The sequence below is a fragment of the Thalassophryne amazonica genome, unplaced genomic scaffold (genome assembly GCF_902500255.1).
Source record: "Thalassophryne amazonica unplaced genomic scaffold, fThaAma1.1, whole genome shotgun sequence".
NCBI lineage: Eukaryota > Metazoa > Chordata > Actinopteri > Batrachoidiformes > Batrachoididae > Thalassophryne > Thalassophryne amazonica.
The window spans coordinates 389,382-399,078 of record NW_022986249.1 but is presented as its reverse complement, the minus strand read 5'-3'; positions in this window follow the sequence as shown (position 1 = coordinate 399,078).

The following is a 9,697-nucleotide window of genomic DNA, read 5'->3' as shown; positions in this document are numbered from 1 at the left end:
GACATGATCGATGGCACAAAGTGGTAGGACACAAATGCAGGATTCAGAAATCAGCATTACAGAGTTTAATGCCAGTCCAGGCAGGATTCAGTACACAAAAAGTCAGGCCAAAAAGAGCTACAGTAGTTGAAGCATTAGGCAGAGACAGGATCTAAAAAAACAGGTCGATACATGGGTACACAAATCAGGACTGGAATACTCAGAGGACAAATGCTTGAAAGAGCCACAAGGCACAACAATCTTGTGCTCAACTGGAAGAGGAAAAGGGAGTGCATATAGGAGGAGTGATAATGAGGAAATGCAGGACAGGTCTGTGAGGAAAGTTCAGGAACAAGGCCTGGCAAGCAGGAAGAGAGGATAGGAGGGACACAATACCAAGCACCCAACACCAAGCAAAGTCCCTCTACCAACACCCAAGTGCAAAAACAACAGAGAGAAAACATACAATACACTATTAGCCCGACAGACCCGATCATAATATCACCCCCCCCCCCCCAGATGGCCAAGGAGCCGCAGGATGTAAGGCGTAGAAGTCCTGAATCAAACCCAGGTCCATAATGAACTGGGAAGGCACCCAGTAACGCTCCTCCAAACCTCAAACTTCCCATTCCACAAGGTACTGCATTCCCCAGCCTGATGGTAAGAAGACAGGCGAGGGCGTACAGCTCGAAGATGGGGCTGCTATCCACAAACTCGGCGGGTGGAGGGGCCTTGGCTGGGGGACAAAGAGGACTTGTTTTCACAGGCATGACATGACTCACATGAAAAGAAGGATGGACCCACAGTGCCCCAGGCCATTAAAGATGATTGATCACCTTGGCAATGGGGAAGGGCCCCACAAATCTGGGTGCGAGCTTATGAACCGTCCCACGAATCAGTAGGTCCTGGGTCGATAGCCACACCCATTGACCTGGTACATAGGACGGGGCAGGCGCCCAGCAGTGATCCCGTGTCCTTTTTTTAGGAGGCTGAGGTCTTCATTAGAGCCCACCGGGCCCGAACCCAGATCCTCTTGCTGTGCTGGATAAGTGCTAAGGCAGATGGAACAGGACAGGTCAAGTCTGTGGGTGGAAACAAAGGGGGTTGATAACCATGCACCATATGAAATGGGGAATACCCAGTAGCCAAGGATGGGAGCAGATTACGAGCCACTTCCGTCCAATGAAGTTGTTGGCCCAGGTGGCTGGAGTATGGGACACCAGGATGCAAAGTCCTTTTTCTGACTCCAGACTAACGTGTTTGACTTGGCCCTTGGCTTGAGGGTGATACCTGGACGCAAGGCTGGCCATGGCTCCCAATAACTAACAAAACAAAACCCGACCAGAGAATATATCCTGCAGAAATCTGTGCAGGCTAAATACATTTTAAAGAAGAACCTTGGCAATTTCTTTAGCTGTGGGGAGTTTAGGGAGTGGAATAAAATGACTCATCTTCAAAAACTGGTCTATCACAGAGAGGATTACCATGTCACCTTGCAACGCTAGAAGGCTGGTGACAAAGGCGATGGTGATATTTAACCATTGTTGTTTGGGGATTTACCTGCTGGTCTCTGGTCATACTTGGCAAGCATTGGCCTATTCCATTATGTCGCAGTCCTTGCATGGCCACCAAAAGCACCGAAGTACCATCCATTTAGTCTTTTTGATGCCTGGGTGGCAGATGTACTGGCTATCATGTGCCCAGCGAATGACTTCACCCCTAAGGGTACCAGGAACAAAAAGTAAATTTGCAGGACAACCTGGAAGCACGGGTTCCCTACCAGAGGCTGCCTTGACCTTGTCTTCTATGCCCTAAATCAGGGCTGAAATGAAACATGCTTCGGGCAGGACTGTTTGAGGCTTTGTGCAATAATTTTCTGGTTCAAACTGATGCAACAGAGTCCAGCTTGTCATTCTTGGAGCCTGGTCGGTAAGAAAGCATGAAGTTGATGTTGTGTGGAGGACGAACAGACAAAACAAGAGACCCGAACAAGACAGAGCAAAGCAGTGAATCATCACAACCGCACCGCGACTCTCAACCGTGATCCTAAAATTCAAACAACACAACCATAAATAACACACAAGTGGCTGGAGCAGGAAGCTAAAGCCAGCACTACATACTGGAGACGTGTTACATGAAAAAACACACAGAGAACAGTGCAGGCAAGTATATAAATAAGTACTACAATAACTTCATAGGAGGCCGTCTGCTGTGTGCCAGTCTGAGCCCGTCAGATCTCAGAAGCTAAGCAGTGTCATCTGGTTAGTACTTGGATGGGAGACCTATTCAGAACACCAGCGCTCTGTGTTTGTTTTTCTCCAGTTAAATCTGGAGTTCAGGAAGGATATCCAGCGTAAAACTTTGCCAAAATACCAATGTGGATCTGGCTGTATCTGCTGTGGGCCCCGACCAAAACGAGAGCAGCCAAAATGACAACACACCTACAATAACTACATACACAATTACATAACAAATAACTAAAATATTTGATCACAGAAACAGAGTGACACTGTTCTGTGCGCTGATTGAACAGGTGGGCATGTGTGCCGAAGGTAAATGGACTGTATTTATAATGGACTTTTCCATCTGCATCAGACGCTTAAAGTGCTTTACAAATAATTAGTGCAGCAGATAAGTGAAACAATCATGCAAATGGTGATAAAGCATCAAATTAGGCAGAAATACTCCTTAGACACTCCTGTTTTGAAAAAAGAAAAAACAAAAACGACTGACCACTTAACTTTTCAACGGTGGTCAGGTAGGGTCAAGTGAAGAATTACACAGAGGTCAAAATTAAAAGATGCTCCAATCATATTGAAAAATATTCCACATTATTTGCCTGATCATAAAGATTCCAAAAAGGTATAGTTTGGACTATCGGTGACTGAATTCTATGGAGTTACGGGATAAAACATCAGGAATGGTGACAAAGGTCAGTGTCATTTTGTACAGGGGTCAAAAGTTAAAGTTGCTCCAATTTTGGTAAAAGTGATGCAAATTATTGGTTGAGCTAATAGTATCAATAAATGAATAGTTTTGACAGTGTTGAATGCTTGGTCTCCAAAGTAAAGGTCAATCAAGGTCTACATCTGTTGGATTCTATGACATGTGGCATATGTTACCCCGTAACGCGATAACTTCATTCAGCTTGGGACTCCGACGAGGGCAGTCGCATCTCCTCCACTCTCCCTTATCTCTGTTCTCTGCTTTTAACCTTCAAGTCCCTACTTCACCAAACTGTGAATTCCTCAAATTATATTGGATTCTGGATCTATTGGACTATTATTGGATTAACCATGGAATTGATCAGCTGGTTTCTGAGGACCGGGGATCTTACCTGCCCATGGAATGTATCCTGTGGGCTATGTTCTCGACTCCTGGGGGTCTTGTCGTATTGCATGCTTGGCTGCCTTTCTCGCGTTGAGGATGTCGAGGATTTATTCATTTTTGGACTTATGGTAGCAGGGCTGGTACTTCCTGGCTTATGTGCTGCCCTGATCTACCGGAAAATTGGCAAGACAGCATCAGAACCACAGCCCCTCGCTTGTCCGTCATGATTAACGAGGTTGGCAAGGCAGTGCATTCTCAGACTGCGATGACTCTTGAACTCAGACGCAAATTGGATGACATCTTGGAGCAGATGCATGCCTTGCAGATGAAGCTGAAGATATCAGAGGCCGGTGAATATTCTTAATTCATAATTGGGAATATTCTTAATTCATAATTGGGATTTGGTTGTTCAAGTGGAACTGTTAAAAGTGTTTTTCACTGCTCAAACCACAACACTACAGTCTTATCAAGCCTGAAGGACAAATTGCCCAACTATTTTCCTCCAGAGAATGTTTTCGGCCTGGGGAACATTTGGCTGTTTCTTATCTCAACTCACAAAGACAATAAACTGTTTTCATATGAATGAAGCATGCTCATCTTCTGGTCTCAAGCCCAACGCCTGAACTACTAGACCATCACCTCGCTGCTCCCACTGTTTCCGCTCGCTCCCACTGTTCATTCACACGCATGAGCATGCACAAAATAATTGGGGAAGCATGCACGTGGGGAAGGTGATGGTCTAGTGGTTAAGTGTTGGGCTTGAGACCAGAAGATCCTCAGTTAAAATCCCAGCCTGACCTGAAAATCACTAAGGGCCCTTGAGCAAGGTCCTTAATCCCCTAGTTGCTCCTGGTGTGTAGTGAGCACCTTGTATGGCAGCAGCCTGACATTGGGGTGAATGTGATGCGTTATTGTAAAGCGCTTTGAGCATCTGATGCAGATGGAATAACACTATATAAATGCAGTCCATTTACCATTTCACAAAACCATCACCACTGTATCGTGCACGCCTGTCTGACCGTGTGTCCCTCCCGACAACAGGTGGAATGTTTCGCACTTCCCCATTTCATTTTTAGTTTGTGGCTTTTCTTCCGGTTTCTGCTTCTTTGCCCAGCGTCGTGCTATGTGTGAAGGGGCCCTTAGATATGATCAGTGAATGTGAAACATGGTTAAAGCCAAATGTCCACCTGCCTTTAACTGAAGCTTGTCCACCTGCATACATATTTACTCATATTGCCTGTCATACTAAAAAGGCGGAGGTGTTGCTTTAATCTATATGTCTGTTGAATGAATGCATGAATAAATCAATGATCGTTCTTGTCATTTAGCATAGTATAAGAAAATTTAATCCTGCTCATCTCATTCACTAAAAGCACTAATTAAATAACGTCATAAATAAATTCAATCAAGTACTAAAAACATTGATTAAAAGAAATTCCATAAAAAGCAAAATGCATAAAAATTTGTCATACTAATAAAATGACATGATTGACTTTATTTGGTGGCAGCACGGTGGCTTAGTGGTTAGCACTGTTGCCTCACAGCAAGAAGGTCGTGGGTTCAATTCTTGTGGCCTTTCTGGGTGGAGTTTGCATATTCTCCCCGTGTTTGCGTGGGTTTCCTCCGGGTGCTCCGGTTTCCTCCCACATCCAAAGACCTGCAGTTAGGTGGATTGGAATCTTTGAAATTGTCCGTAGGTGTGTGTGGGTGTGTCTGTGTTTGTTTGTCTGTTTGTCTGTTTGTGGCCCTGCGCCAGACTGGCGTCCTGTCCTGGTTGTACCCCGCCTCGCGCCCTATGACTGCTGGGATAGGCTCCAGCCCCCTGCGACCCTTAATTGGACTAAGCGGTAGAAGATGAATGAATGAATGACTATTTGTTGGTTTTATCTCAGCTTTTAATACACTCAAGCCTCATCTGCTCATCTCAAAACTGATGCAGATGAATGTCCTTTTTTAAATTACATGGTACTGTTTCTTTTCAACCGATCGAAGTCAGCACGTCAGAGTCAATCATGCCATCTCAGATGCCTTATCAATCAACGTACCCTTCAGGGGTGTGTCAGCTCTCAAGTTGTCTTCATGCAGCATTCAAATGAATGTTCTCACAATCTCCGGTCTAACAGCCAGTTTTTGAATTTTCAGATGATACAGCAGTCCTCAACCTATTGCACAAGGACTCATGCACATCAGGGAAATGCGGCCAGCAGCATAGGCGTTGGGATCAAGTTGTTGTTCCATGGTGGGGATAGGAAGAAAATGGTGTTGGGGTCATTTTAAAGCAGGGGTGGGCAATTAATTTTTACAAGGGGCCACATGAGGGACCTGAATTGTGTCAAGGGGCCATACCAACATATCTTTAACTTAATTCTGCCCAACTATCTTCCAATGTAAAATGCACTTAGTTACATAATGTGTATCATTCAGTTCATGATCATATCTGAAGTTTTTAATAATGAGGAGAACTGTTGTACGTTAAAAATTTGTGCATTTCATTTTCAAGAGTTTTGAGATCTTGAAATTGCCTTGAAAACTCTCCATGCAGAGCTTCTAACATGGTTGAGTACTTGTGGAGGTGACTGGCTGATCTTGTGGTTTCCTTTAGTGTTGGCAAGTGGGTCAGAATGTTGTCCTTCACTTGGTTCAAGAGAAGCTGCAGCTTTCTCATGAAAGCCTTCACTGCACATCTCATGCACAAAGCGCACTTGCACTGCAGTTTGACACTTGGTTCATTCATCAGTGCAGTCACATCCAATCCGAGGTCTGCCACCCAGTCTTCATCTGAAAGCTCTGGGATGTCTTTTCTTAACCCAAAAAAGCCTGAATCTGGTCTTTCAGGTCCCAGACACTTTTCAGTCCTTTGCCCAAGCTGAGCCACCTGACGGCGCAGTGACAGCTTATTTCACTATGTTCAGTCTCATTTTCCTCCAGAAGTGCAACAAATTGTCTGTGATTTAATGCTCTCACTCTGATGAAGTTCACTATTTTAGTTCCAGCATCAACAACGTGATTCATTTTCAACACTGTCTCACATAAAACTTCCTGATGTATAATTCAATGTAAAAATGGTCAATTCTGCACAGGGTTGATTTCTTTTCACAAGTCCAACATTCTTCCCTGTCAGATTTGGACAACTGTCCGTTGTCACACCTGTTAGCTTTTCTCATTTCAGTCCTAATTTGTCCAAACATGCATTTACCTCTGTGAACAAGTCCAGACCAGTGGTTGTCCCTTTCATTGACTGCATGGCTGCCAGCTCCTCTGTGATTTGAAAGTCCGCACTTTCCCACTTAAAAAATTAGTAGCTGGTTGGTGTCACGTACATCGCAGCTTTCGTCTAATGCCAGAGAAAAACAGTCAAAGTTGGCGACTCTGTTCTTCAGCTGAAGCTCCAAGTTTCTAGCGATGTCCTCCACCCGCCTCGTGACAGTGGGTCGGGAGAGTGACACGTTCTTTTTCTCTGGACATATCAGTGAAACAGAGTCCAATAAATACTCCTCAACGAACTCTCCGTCAGAAAACGCTTTACTTTTTCTGGTGATTTTGTGAGAAAGTACATAACTGCGAGCAATGCAGCAGACTCCCTCACGCTCTTCATCTGACAAATTTCTGTATTTATCCTCATGCTTAGTCGTGTAGTGGCGATTCAAATTATAATCTTTAAACACAGCGACTTCTGTACCACATATTAAGCACATGGCTTTACCTTTAATTTCTGTAAAGAAATACTTGGTGGTCCACGTCTTATTGAAAACACGACATTCGTTATTGATTTTTCTTTTCTTAGCGTGAGCTGACGTTTTGATGGTGACATGGCTAGCATCACATCCCGCTGTTCACCTTCACACACATACGGAATAGGCGCGAACGTATTTTCAAAATAAAAGCAGCACAGTTGTATTTCATGCATAACATCGTTATTTTTTTCAATTTATTTTTTATTTTATGATTGGCCTCACACAGGCTGGACAGAGATGCAGAAAGGGCCGGATGTGGCCCGCGGGCCGTGGTTTGCCCAGGTCTGTTTTAAAGGAAAAGTGTCTTCAGTGTGTGCTGGAGGTTAGCGAGTGTCTGACAGGCACCGGAGTACATCAGAGACCTGATCCAGCCTTATGCTTCCTCCAGGAGCCTCAGGTCGTCCAATCAGAACCTGTTGATGGTTCCTCGGACCCGTTTTAAAACTCGCGGGACAGTGGTGGTGGCACCTAGCCTCTGGAATGAGCTTCCCTGTGCCCTTCGTTCTCTGGATTGTATAGATACTTTTAGAAGGCAACTAAAGACGCATTTCTTTAGCTTTTTAGCCTAATATTGTATTTTATTGTTTTCGTATGTTATTTTTAGATTATTTTTGTATGCCATGTGTAGCGCTTTGTGACCCTGGTCTGTGAAAGGCGCTTTATAAATAAAGCTTACTTACTTACTTACAGCTATTTCAGATCACTTTTCTGTTATTTTTTGAATGTATTCCTCCATCTGCTGGTAAAGCACTTGTTCCTTCCTCTCACCGCCGTTTGGTCACCTCCTCGATAGTGAAGGAATTTGCTGCTGCCTTCATGGACTTTCAGTTTTATGCCATGAATGGACTGGTTTCTCCATTACGCCCAGAAAACATCCTCTCTTTTTTCCACTTCACATGCGCAGTAATTTAATTTCAATTCAATTTAATGACCTTATAATGCATCAAATCACAACAAAAGCTGTATCAAGATGCCTCACACAGAACAATTCAACATAAAAAATAAATAAATAATTAAAAATGAATAAAAAATTCAAATACATAATTGAAAACAGAAATAAAAGAATAAAGCTTATAAAAAATAAAAACTATTCATAAGAAGGAGAATAAAAGTGGGTTTTGAGTCTTGACTTAAAATGTCCACGGACTCCGACTGCCTCACGGTCACAGGAAGACCGTTCCACAGGGTGGGTGCATGATGAGAAAAAGCTCCTTGGGAACACAGAGACGTCCTGCATCCTACTACGACCGCAAAGCCCGGGCCACACGTAGAGTTCCACCAGATCAGCCAGATAAGACGGCACCAGTCCATGAACAACTTTATAAATCAATAACAAAACCTTAAAATCTGCTCTTACGGAGACAGGGAGCCAGTGCAACGATTCCAGAATGGGTGTGATATGTTCAGACCTTCTGCTACGTGTCAGAAGTCTGGCAGCAGCATTCTGAACCAGCTGAAGACCCCTGATGCTGGACTGTGGTAACCCTGAAAACAAAACATTACAATAATCTAATATAGAAGAAACAAAAGCATGAATCAGGGTCTCAGCATATAGACAGGATGGGGCGGATCCTCGCTATAGTTCACAGATGGAAAAAAGCAGTCCCAGTAACATCCCTGATGTGGAGGTCAAAAGACAACATGGGATCAAAAATTACCCCAAGATTCCTCACTTTGTCCATATGATGTATAACACACGAACTCAGGCTGAGCGCCAGCTGGTCAAACTGATGCCGATGTCTCGCTGGACCAAGAACCATCATTTCAGTCTAATCAGAGTTTAAAAGTATGAAGTTATGAGAATTCTGGACTCTGTTGCATCAGTGCACTGCAAATACACTAAATCAAAATCCAGCCCATGATTAAATGCCCTCAGGCAGACAGGTGGAGCAAAAGTGATAAAAGGACAAACTACAAGTGTCTCTGGGTATTCTGAAGGACAGTCTAACTGAATACCAGAAGGCCGTAAAGGAGGCAAAAGCGCAATATCTGTCTTGTATCATTTCGAGCAGTTGTCAGCATCCCAGAGTGTTATTTCAGACTATAAACTTAGCTGTAAATCCCTGTACCTCTGTTTTAATGGATGCTACAACCACGACCTGTGAACAGTTTCTTCAGTTTTTAATTGACAAAGTTTCATCAGTCAGACAGCTGATCAGAACTGTAATGTTGACTTGTCTGTTATTCATGCACATTCTGCTGTGCTTGAGCAATTTGAGCCCATTTCTCTTTCCCCTCAGTGAAGTAGCGAAACACACAAAACCTACAGGTTGTCCTTTGGATTCTGTTCCAGCTAAGGTGCTGAAGGAGGTTTTTAATACTATTGGGGCAAGTCTCCTAATTTTAATTAACACGTGTCCAGTGGTGGGCACAGATAACCAAAAATTAACTTCGATAACAGATAATCAGATAACTGAAAAGTTATCTTTGATAAAGATAAACCAATAAACCACCCAAAAATGTATCGGAAGTTACAGATAATCGATAACCGATAAATTCCAGTATTGGCTCTGGTACATTTGCAATTACTAAGAAGCTGACTCTAACACGATCGCTTATGAAAGCATCAAAAGCAAAAAAAAGACCCAAAGAATGAGCCAGTATTTCCATATTTGACCATGCTGCGCCCTGTAGGAAGCTGCACAGAAAAATCC